This window comes from Asparagus officinalis, chromosome 4, assembly GCF_001876935.1.
Source record: "Asparagus officinalis chromosome 4, Aspof.V1, whole genome shotgun sequence".
NCBI classification, from domain to species: Eukaryota; Viridiplantae; Streptophyta; class Magnoliopsida; order Asparagales; family Asparagaceae; genus Asparagus; species Asparagus officinalis.
In genome coordinates, this window is record NC_033797.1 from 47,735,144 (window position 1) to 47,746,993 (window position 11,850).

Sequence of the window (11,850 nt, forward strand, 5' to 3'; positions counted from 1 at the left end):
GATAATGAAATGTCCTCTTTCCTTCACCCACAATCATAGTTTGGTTTTAATTGCCAGGATCAATCCCATCAACTCCCACTGTGACTTTTTGAGCACTCATTCGTTGAGATGAGATTCAATGACTTCATCGGGTCAATCTTCCCTTACGAAACTCCTACGGTATAATTATGGAGTGCTTAATAATTCACGGTCCTCTACCACAAAACCCCTCACTGATCAAATTAACTGACGGTGGGTCCACCAAAATTATTCATGGTTAAAACCCTTCAAACTTCCACTGTGTCTAAGCTTTTAACACTCCCACTGTTGAAGTCCTGACATGATGATTGTCAAACCCCTTTTGTGTCAAGTCCTTATAAACTTGACACAAAAAATCCCCACTAAGTGATTTGTACAAATCAACATTCTCACTGTTATTTGTATCTCCACTCCCATTGTTTCTTGGTCAAACATTCCTACAGTTAGGACCAAAGCCAAAATCCCCTCTCAATTCCTTCCATGAATGAGAGGTCCACTTTTAAATTGAGTGATCAAACCTTCCTACAGTTAGGATCGTCTCAAACCACCCATTTGTAGGGTGCTCTTATACCAAGAGTAGGATCTACAGAAGCATACACTAAACTAGAGGGCAGTGATTAGTGTTTATTTAAAATTTTTGCGAAGTGGATTATAAATTGTAATAGCAATGAACAACAATCACAAAAATTTAGTAATATCAAACACAAGGATATATACTGATTCCACCACCCTGGTGTATATCCAGTCCCCAAGCAAATCCTGCTTGAGATTTCCACTATGATTTTAAAACCAAATACAAAATCAAAAGCAAACTTGACCAATCTGCAAGACCATGCAAATTGTAAACAATCTCTACACTAAGAGATCACCTCTCACACCCGAGAGAAACTTTCCTTGAAGAAAGAATACAATTCCTATAAGCCTTGAAGTGTAGGCGACGTGCAGTCGTGGCTTAGGAACACTTTTAATCTCTGAATAATGCCTAAACAATTTGTATGTAGGATGAAGATCAATGGCTATTTCAGAAATCTCTTATTCTCAACACTTAGACTAAAAATCTTAATTTTGAACACATGAATTTGTACAAAAGTTTAACCTTATATGTATGAATCTTAGTGGAAAATTTTGAACTTTAATACCTATTTATAGCCTCTTAAAAGACAAAATTTTAAACCTAAATAATGTCCACAAACGACTATAAAATAGTCATAAATTTAAATTCTAAAAAAAATTAGAAAACTGTATCTGTAGTCGACTAATTACCTTAGTAGTCAACTACACTGAGTCTAAACAGACTCTGCGAAGTCAGAAAATTTTTTAGTAGTCAACTACTATAGTCATTAGTCGACTACACTATAAAGCAAGATGTTCTGGAATTTTGAACCGACTCTTAGTATTCGACTATAAGTCCTAGTAGTCGACTACATTGCAATTTTACAGAAACTAGAATTTTGTCTGAGTCTTTAATAGTCAACTACAATATGTATTAGTTGACTACACTGTAAAATGACAGAAACTGATATTTTGATTTAGGCTTTGGTAGTCGACTACTATTCTTATTGGTCGACTACTAAGGGGTAAATATAAGATATATGAAGTATTTTGAGACTTATTCTTTATCTATAAACTCTAATAGTTAACATAGAGAATTTCTATTGTCAACCACACACTAAGAATGTGTTAGTGTGTTCTAAATACTATGTGCGTGTATGTATTGTGAGTGATCAAGGCTTGTACAAAAATTCTAAGAAAATAAAATATAAAAATATAAATTTACGAAGCACATCTTCTTCTTTGTTTGTCTTTTTGCCTTGAACTCATCTTGTGTCTTGAGTATCTCTTTGAATATCATTGATGATTTTGCTCTGATACTGTAAAACATACGTTAACACATAATACACACAACATATAATATTTGTTATCATCAAAACAAATATATCTTGGGGTCAAGATATCCAATATCATTTGGTCAAACCTTCCTACAGTTAGGACCAAAGCCAAAATCCCCTTTCGATAAATGAAAGGTCTCCATTCAAATCGACCGATCAAGCATTTCTACAGCTAGGGTCGCCTTAAACTCTAACTTGGTTAAACCTTCTTACAGTTAGGGCTAAAACCAGAATTCCTTCTTAATAAATGAGAAATCCACCTTCAGATTGGCTAATCAAACCTTCCGACAATTAGGGTTATCTGAATCTTTTTGATTCTCAGAGTGGAGATCTCACTCTTAGTTTCACCTTTCCAGATTCTCGAAGTAAAGACCCATATTGAGTTTCTTTTAGTGCAGAAGATAGAATATAAAATTCTTTCTCTCTAGTACAGGGTTCGTCTTTGCCCCAAGAGAAGACAAAACGGGTTCGTCTTTGCCCCAAGAGAAGAAAAAACAGGGTTCATCTTTGTCCTAAGAGAAGACAAAACAGGGTTTGTCATTACCCTAAGAGAAGACAAAATAGGTTCGTCTTTGCCCCAAGAGAAGACAAAATGGGTTCATCTTTGTCTCAAGAGAAGATAAAACAAGGTTCGTCTTTGCCCCAAAAGAAGGCAAAACGAGTTCGTCTTTGCCCCAAGAGAAGACAAAATAGGTTCATCTTTGCCCCAAGAGAAGACCAAATTCCAAAAGTCTATACGTGTATCCAGTCCACATGTGTAGCCAATTGTTATTATCGACTTAATAATAATCGAATCTATGCCTCTCTAGCATAGGGGACTTTATCTCGGTCCCTCATTAGAGATAAGCCTGCATCTAACACATGCTGCCGGGTGGCCTATTACCACAATAACGATGAAGTCTACGTATTCAACATCGTAGCACTAAAATCCATAGCTCACACGCATGGGGGACTTTATCTCGATCCCTAAGTAGAGATAAACCTATGCCTATTAAGCGTTGCTAGGAGGTACGTTCCCATGAAAATGACAAAGCCTACATATTTAATATCGTAGCACTAAGTCTAAGAGAGTTTATTCTTTTAGCATAACGTTACATATAGAATAGACTTAGACAATCTGCATGCTAGCCTGACTCAAATGGTAGTCGGTAAAGGTTTATCAAATCCGTTGATGGCTAATGGTTTGCCAAAAATCCTATAATAAGGGGCTCGTGATGACGGATTCACTCTCAACTTTTATGGAGTCTGCGGTGGTAGTCAAGGCCTTGGTAACCTCCTCCTCTATAACATTGCTTTAATAATCACTGACGCACCAGCTTTGTTAGTTGGTCTCGTGACTCGAGCACCTGGGGTAGCTTCAGAGATAGTAGTTGTATCAGCACCAACGACTGGTTCTATAATCAAATCTCACACAAAGAGTTTAACCTAGCGAACCTTCGACGGGTATATGAGGTTAAACTAATTCTGAAACTCCAATGAGTATATGAGTATTGTAGGCTATCTAAAAATTATAACAGATAGCTGATCCCTACCAAACTTCAATGATGAAAGTCACAATTTGACGACTTCTACATCATCATCTCGATAATGAAAGTTACAATCAGATGACTTTCACATCAATAAACAAAAACTATAATTGGAGAGTTTTCACGTAGATTAAGAAATGTTACAATTCAACGACCTTCACGATGACAGATGAAAGCTCTGATTCAATAGCCTTCACAATTAACAGCGAGAGTTACAATCTGACGACTCTCATCTCAAAAATAGCTAAAGTGAAGATTATAGAACAATAGTCTTTGCAACTCTTTAACAGGGGAGGTTACAAACCTACAATCTCTTCGAAAAAAACACAGAAGTGACCTCTGCATTTCATCTTCAAAACACAGAGTGACCTCTGTGTTTTAGCTTTAAAACGCAATGCGACCATTTCATTTTAGCATTAGGCAGATGCCTAACTCTGCGTCCCAAGTCTGAGACACAGAGTTCGGTTCAAGAATGCCAACTTGAGGTGTTTGACTCATTCAAACACGAGCTGAACGGCTTCAAAACTATTTTCCCCATGTATTGAGGGATTCTCTCCCACTTAGGAACAGATCAAGGGGTCGGTTACACCCTCTTATCCTCCTATAAATATCCAATCAACTTAATTGAGTAAAATATTAGATTTTTAAGGGGAAAATCAAAATTTTGGAAATCAGCATCTGATTTTGGGCTGATTCGGAAGGAGGTTTGAGGGATCTTTTCAGCAACAGATAGCTTAATTCAGTAACTGAATTTTTTGATTTAACAACAACTCTTTTCACAGAGTTTAAACTCGTTCTGAGTTCATAAACTCTTAAGAGTTCTTTTCATACTTGACACGCAAGTTTACATTAATCATTCCAGTGAAGTGAGACATCGGATCATCAACGAGAAGCAAACTCAATACGAGTGTCGAGGGAGGTATCTCATCGCTACCGTGAAGAACCATGTTTTAAACAAAGGGGAGGATCTCCGTCGATCTTATTCTCTGTTGTAAATCGGGAATCTGATATAAGAAGTGTAATTTCTTTTTCTAAGTTAGTTAGAGAGAAATTGTATTGAGGAAGTTGTAATCATTCTTTATCTAAATCAGTTAGAGAGAATAATACATTTTTGTTCTTAATTTTCTTCTTCAATTTTCTCAGAAACAAAAGACGACGACTCTGCTAGGGACTAGCTTTTCTGACAAAGAAGTGGTGGCGTAATCCGACGTCAATCTCATTGGAATGACTATTGAAACTCTTTTCATAGAGTTTGACCAAGCCAAGCATGAGGAGGCCCTTTCCTCCGAATATCTCAGCCCAATGCTAGGTGCAAGATCCGAATGTTCACCAAGACCAATGCTACATCTGTTGATGCAACATCAAAGGAGGCCCTCTCCTTTGATCAAAGTTACTTGAACATCCCCTCCTCTAAAGGAGTGGGCTCAGCCTTTGCCAAACTCGTTCAATGAGTTGAAAGTCCCACACCCGCGTTGACATGACACATAACAGGTCACAAGAGGCCCATTGCAGAGGCTAGTCTAACCAATGCTGATGATTTTTCTACAAAAGCTTTAAAACAAGCTAAGAAGAATGCTGCTCGACGGAGGAGGAGATCCTTATGATGAGCCCATCTCCGAGAGAGCCGATCTCTCAATCAACACAAGAATAGTGTTTATGAGCCTTAACCGGAGCACTGCGTTTCCACTTTAGAACATACGCCTCATGGTGGTGAGCTCAAATACAAGCCCCGTGTGATCCAACTTAAACGTGACCCTCAGTAGCACATTGTTCAACCAAAACACGACCCTCAGGGGAGCGTTTCTACATCCCAACGCAACTCTCATGAGTACGTTTCTGAATCAGAACGTAGGTCTTCGGGCCACGTTAATCAGTATGAATGAAATCCTTAGGGATGCGTTTCCCAAATCAAATGCAGCTATCAGAAGTGCATTTCAACATTAAAACGTGACCCCAAGGGCATGTTTCATCAATTAGATACACACCTCAAGATTGCGTTCAACCACAACGTGACCCTCAAGGGCACGTTTCATCAGCAAAATGTAGACATCGGTCTCCCGTTAATAAAACAAAACACGACCCTCATGTTTCTTCTTCAGAACGTGATGCGATTCTTCATGTTCAAAAATATCAACATGAATTTAAAGTTCATGTTTGCCAAGAACCAGTTCCGTCCACTGATGAACAGAGGGTTCCATCTCCACCCTCACATTCTGTGAGGGGTCCCTCTCAAGTTTTCGACTTGCGGGAATTACTGTCGAGAGAATGACCAGTGCAACAAGCAGTCCACTCATATTAATGTGAGCAGTTTATTTCTGTAGTCCTCTCAGAATGCTAATGTTGTACATTTGTACCTCGATGATCGGTATACGACCATTTGACAAATGTCACTAGGCCTGCCAAGAGATGACGTCGCATAAGAAGAAAGCTTCAAAAACCGAATATCCCGAGGTCACTATTAATGTGATCAGTAGAGGAAAAGCCTCAACTCTTAGCTCTGATGACTCGGAAACAAGCCATTCGCCAATCGTCAGAGAAATTTGTGTTGAGTTCGAAGGGATATATCGACACACCGGGACTTGGACAGGAACCATTCCTCCTATCAACTATAAACAATTGGCTAGAGGAGCATATCTAATGAGGAACACTCGGCCATCGCAGAATCTCAGTCCTCGAGTTCTTTCGTAGCGCATGTGAATCCTGTGTATATGACAGAAAGCTTAGATGACCTACTAAGGAGGACCAATGAACACCACGCTATGCTCTAGGCTCAGCAAGAGACTCTCAATCAACTACGAGACCTAATGACTCAGCTTGTCACAGAAAAGGTCCAAAAAGCTAAATCCTCTAGAAAGACGAAATCATCAAAATGGAAGGATAAAGTGAATGAGAATTCGGACCATGAAGCTTACAGTATAAAATCCACCTATGAAGAAGAGGGAATGAGCATAATCCTTAGTTGACCAAGATGGAGGAATTAGAAGCTCGTATTAACACAATTGACAATAGGAACGAGCTCCAAAATGGTGGAGTAGTGTGGCCTTATCCTGCAGAATGGAACACAACTCTCTATCATCCGAAATTCAAGACCACGACTCTACAAGCTTTCGATGGCATGGGATCGCCGAATCAACACATCTACTACTTTAAGTCACAGACTGGAGATGTAATAGCGATTGATGCCATGTTGACGTGTTTGTTCATCAACACCCTTAAAGGGGTTACCTTTGAATGGTTCATAAAGTTGCCTGTTGGGTCTATTTAGAAATGGGTAGATCTAGAAAGGCTTTTTTTAGCCAGGTTCTTCGAAGATGATTCAGAAGTTTCTATCCCGACCCTTCTCGCCACTAATCAGAGGAAGGGAGAATCCATAAAGACCTTTGTAGAGAGGTTTCAAAGTATGACTCTACGATGCCCCTCAGGTATGACACAATCTACTTTGGTGGAAACTTACAGGCATAACTTGCAGACCCATCTTCTAGCTCAAATGGGAATAGCAAAATGTCGTTCCTAGAAATAGTTAGTCTGACAAGGAGAGCAGGTGGAAGAGATAGTTGCTCAAGTTAGAACTGAAGAAGCTAACAAGCCAAAGCCACAAGCGCATCACAACAAAGGCAATGCTCCTAGACCTAAGGGAAAGAAGACTCTGGTCACTGATACCATGACCCGAGCGCCACTTGCAAAATAGGACAAGACATCGAGTTAACAGAGGGTGCCCAAACAGTACTCGTTCAAAGAGGAATATGTGGACACTCTATTCCAGCTACTTCGGAAGAATAATAAGCTACAACTTCCCGAAGTCAAGAAACCTGATGAGGCAGGAAAGGTGGGCGACCCCAATTACTATCATTATCATAGATTTATGGGACACCCTAGTAGAAAATGTTATGTCTTCAAGGATATCCTACAAAATTTGGTTAATGCCAACATGCTTACATTAAAGCCCGAATAGAAGACCGCATCCACCAATTTGATATGGTCCAATTCAGTGACTTCCCTCCTGTAGCAGCCGCAGACGGTGTCATCCCTATTCATAAAGGGGAAATGCATATGAAGAATACTGACACACACGGTCAGAGGGATAGAGGATTGACACCCCTCACTACCCCGAGAGGGGAAATAATGTGGGCTTATCCCGATCTAATTAAAGAGAAACAGTGGACAAAAACCTTGTTCAAAAAGAAAAGATGCAAAGCTAAGCCATCCAATATGATTAGACCCTCTATTAATGAGGATGATGATCATCTCAAACCTCTCACAGACCCAGAAGAAGAGAGGATTTTTCTTACAATGAATCAAGGAAGTAACCCTAGCACCCGATCAGGGAAAACATACTTGAAAAATTATAGCCAAGATGCTCAAGGAGAAGAAGAGCAAGCCTCAGAGGCTGGGGGTTCTGCTCCTAAGAAGACGATCGATAAAGGAAAACAGAAAGAGCTTTGTTTTAACCAGAACCTTCTTCAACAGGAGACTGGAGGACCAAGCATACCCTTTCCATTCAACGTCATAGCACAGTTGGCTAACAACCCTGCAAGGATCACCCTGTATAAGCTCCTGTGGTTGTCCAAAGATACAAGGGAAGCTCTAATTGAAGCTTTGATGAACACGGAGAGCTTTATTACACAAGTTACTCCGATCCCAGAAGCTTCTTAGAGACAATCTTGTATACAGTGTCTACAAGCAGTTGTTCACGGTGAAAATTGTCTTCATTGAATTCATTGTTATCTCAAGTAATTGCTTTTTGGTTACAAAAGATCCGGTCTTTTTTAGATCCGGTTACAACGAAATCAAAGAAAAAGAAAAAGATTACAACTTTCCTTCCGAACAAATCACGAGCTCCTGTTTTGCGGTCGCTCGCTTGTGTGGGTTCTTTGCCAACGCCGGGGTTAATCCGTGGACCACCGCGCGATCTAGATCCGATCAGATCTACACGATTTGACGGGTATTATTTCGCAAAGGAAATAATAGCTGGGGGGATTAATTCACCAAGGAAATAATCGCCCTTAGTTCTCGGGATCAAAGGCCAAGCTTTGATCCGGAGTGTGATCTCGTGTAGATCTCAGATATGATCTTTCTCTCTCTCGAACTCCTGTCTTTTGTGACGTGGATGCTCGCCGAGAATCAGATCTGAATGCTCAAGTCTCCAAGTCTTCAAAACTCCAAGCTCAATTCTCAATTCGGCAGAGTTTCAGCTCTCAAAGTTCCAACCTTTTCAAATGAACCAAGGGGGACTATTTATAGGGCTCTCTGAACTGTGCCCGCGCACAGATCTGGGTCGGCCACCTATAGGTGGCCGGCACTGGGCCGAGCCACCCATAGGTGGCTCGGCTTTGGCCGAGCCCCCCCTTAGGCGTTGGGCGTGCGATTCGTCGATCTCGTCGCCTCGTTGGTTTGTCGGTTTGTGCCGAGCTGAGCTAAGGGACCTATAAGCAATTTTATATGCCTACAGATACCCCCTCCAAAGTATTTCAGCCTCGTTCTTTTATAGAAGAGTCTGGAATACTTTGGATATGATTGTCCCAACCTTCAGTCGGTGTAACGGGACCTTGGAATGGCTTCTGTTCTTGATTCCTTCAATTCTCCAGGCTATTCGGTGCTTTGTCGAATGTCTGTAAGAGTTCCGGTGCTGCATTTATTGTCTGACCGTTGTCGGAATTTTAAACTTGAAGTCGATTCCTGATTTTCTAATCTTTAGCTGACCATCGATTGTTGGCGTTGAGTCTTTATTTGCGACGCGTTGTCCGGCGTAGTGTTGTTGAGTTATCCTTAAGAATATTTATAAAAATATTCTCCAGGAACTTCTCAACCAAAAATAGGGAATAGTTTATACTCATATACCTTATTGGAGTAATTTCTATGCCCAAATGAGCTGAACCGGCTTGATAATGAGCCAAAAAAGGCAGTAATTAGGCTCAAAAAATCTTCTGATCCTTCCGAATATGTGGGAGAGGCAAGAATAAACCAAGGACTTCTCAACCAAAAAATCTTTTGAAGTTGTTTCGATGCTCGATCCAGCTTCAATTTGAATTCTGGTTCAAACTAGGTCTGGTCCGGTTCAACTTGGTTTGGTCCGGTTCAACTAAGCTTGGTTCAACATTATAAAAAGGGGTTTTTTCTTCTCATTAGGGCCGGCCCCCCTCTCTCCCCTCTTTTTTGATTTCTCTTCCCTCGAGCATCCGTTCTCCCTCAAAACTTTATAGTTGCATTAGATCTAGTCTTCCTTTGGATCTTTGACTGAGAAATCCCTCAAAACTTCCATATTTAGAATTTCTCTCAGGCCCCTCGAGCGCGTGGTCGGAGCCTCTTTCAAGATCTGATTTTTATTGGATCCACGAGCTTTTCCTCAGGTAAATCCTTAACCATTTTAGCATATTTTATGCTTAATTCAATTTATGAATTTGTGGGGTCGCATGCGAGGGTTAGGATTAAGATTTGGCGCCTCGAGCTCACCTTTCAGGGGGGGAGAATTGCAAAAAAAAAGAGGAACTTTTTCCTGGATCTGATCCCTTAATTTATTTTGCAGGTCTCCATGTCTCGTATCGTGAGAGGTAAATCCTCTACTGCATCGGCTGATGGCGCACCTCCCTCTTATGCTGGTGAGCTATTTTTTGGAAATTTACAAATTAGTCCATTTTTTCTTGGAAATTTGCAAATTGGTCCTTTTTATCCCCATTTTGTTCTCCTTGGTGAGGCAATCGGGAAGAGCCTTGATTCTCCTTGGCGAGGATCGACGCTTTAAAGATATGTTTTGCTTGGTCAAAACCATATCTCAATATAAAGGGGGCGTTTTGACGCTGCATTGTGCCTTATAAGGCAGGGATATATAGTCGATATACCCTATCTTATAAGTGCATAATGTGGCCAAATCGTCTCACCCTTTATAAGGCAGTGACTCTATCTTACCCATTCATAGGATGAGTTCAACTTCCTTTTATACCTGAAAAGTGTTTAAATGTTTTTGTTTCCAGTGGAATATCCTTCTGGGGCGTTCTCATCTCACGCAGTGTACGGGCGTCGTGGCGAGTATTATTCGACTTCCGATGATTTTTCCCCTATCCCAGTCACTCCTCGGTTTGCTTCGGGCACATCGACAGAGGTTGCCCAAGTGGTGAAGGAAGGTGGACATCGAGCTCTTCGCCAGTTGATTACAGATGCGCTCCTCGTGAAGGATGCCAGTTCGATTCAGCCTCTCAGGAAGACCAACTTTTTATTTGGCGACTCTGCCAGAGATCTGGATGCAGTGTTTATTGATGCCGAGCAGTGGCTTCATAAAACTAGCAGTGGTTTCATATATTTGTCGAAGATTCCTCGGCATCGTTCGTTGACTGAGCTCAGGCGTCAGGCTGTGACACGGGAGATGTCGTGGCGCTTGACGGAGGAGCATGAGAGCGTTCACTGCGGCTACATCACTCATCAGGCAGCTCCTGGTTCGAGCAGGAGTCATATCACTGGATTGCATCCTGGAGTATTGGGGTTAGATGCACCGCCACGTAACGAGCTTCTTGCCGCTGCTTCTACTTTGAAGAATCGCCTCGCTGCTTTAGGACGGGAGATGCCTGCGACACGTCACAGATTTTATGGTTGGGTCCATTCTTTGGACAAGCATTGGTGGACTCGCATGACGAAGTACGTCTTGAGCCGATGGAGCGAGGAGTTGCACGCTTGTGGTCTGTATGCAGCCGTTCGTGCCACCATGTATGGTTTGCCTGTTAGCACGAAGCATTTCTTCGCTTTGTGCGAGCTCTATAACCCGGATTCGAACACTTTTCTGACCCGACAAGGGGAGTTGGGCTTGGCCCTCCATGAGATGCACAGGATTTCTGGTTTGCCCATGGGACAGATGCTATATCAGGAATATTTTCCCTCCAACCAAGAATTAAGTCAGCTGAAGGATCGCATGCCCGACCGCTACGAGACTTTATGGGACCTCACATGTCACTATCATATCGCTTTGGCGCAGTCTGAACCTTTAGCGAAGAGGGCTAAATCCCATGTGAGCCAGAAACAGTTTGCGTCTTATTTGTTCAGGAATCTAGAGAGCAATTCTGGCGAGGCTATTTGTGAGCTGGCACCACTCACTCCTTCAGGGGTTAATAGTCTACTGAAGAAGGTTGATGCTCATTCCTATACCATTAGCAGTCCTGAGAGTGGTTTTCCTACAGGGACCAAGTTTAAATCATTCTTGTGGCATGCCACCGCGCCGATTCGACCGATGACCCTTCTCGCCGGTTACCTCGCTATCTGGTTAAAGAAATGCGTGGTCCCATATCAGTCTAGTGATATCTTGCCATTGGAGGTGCTCTACCCAGCAGTTCAGCTTGCCTACAAAAAGGAACTTTCGCTTCTTCCGGTGATGGTGGCTAACATTCATCGAGGGCTTCGACAGATTTCTAGTGCTTTTACACAGAAGGAAAGTG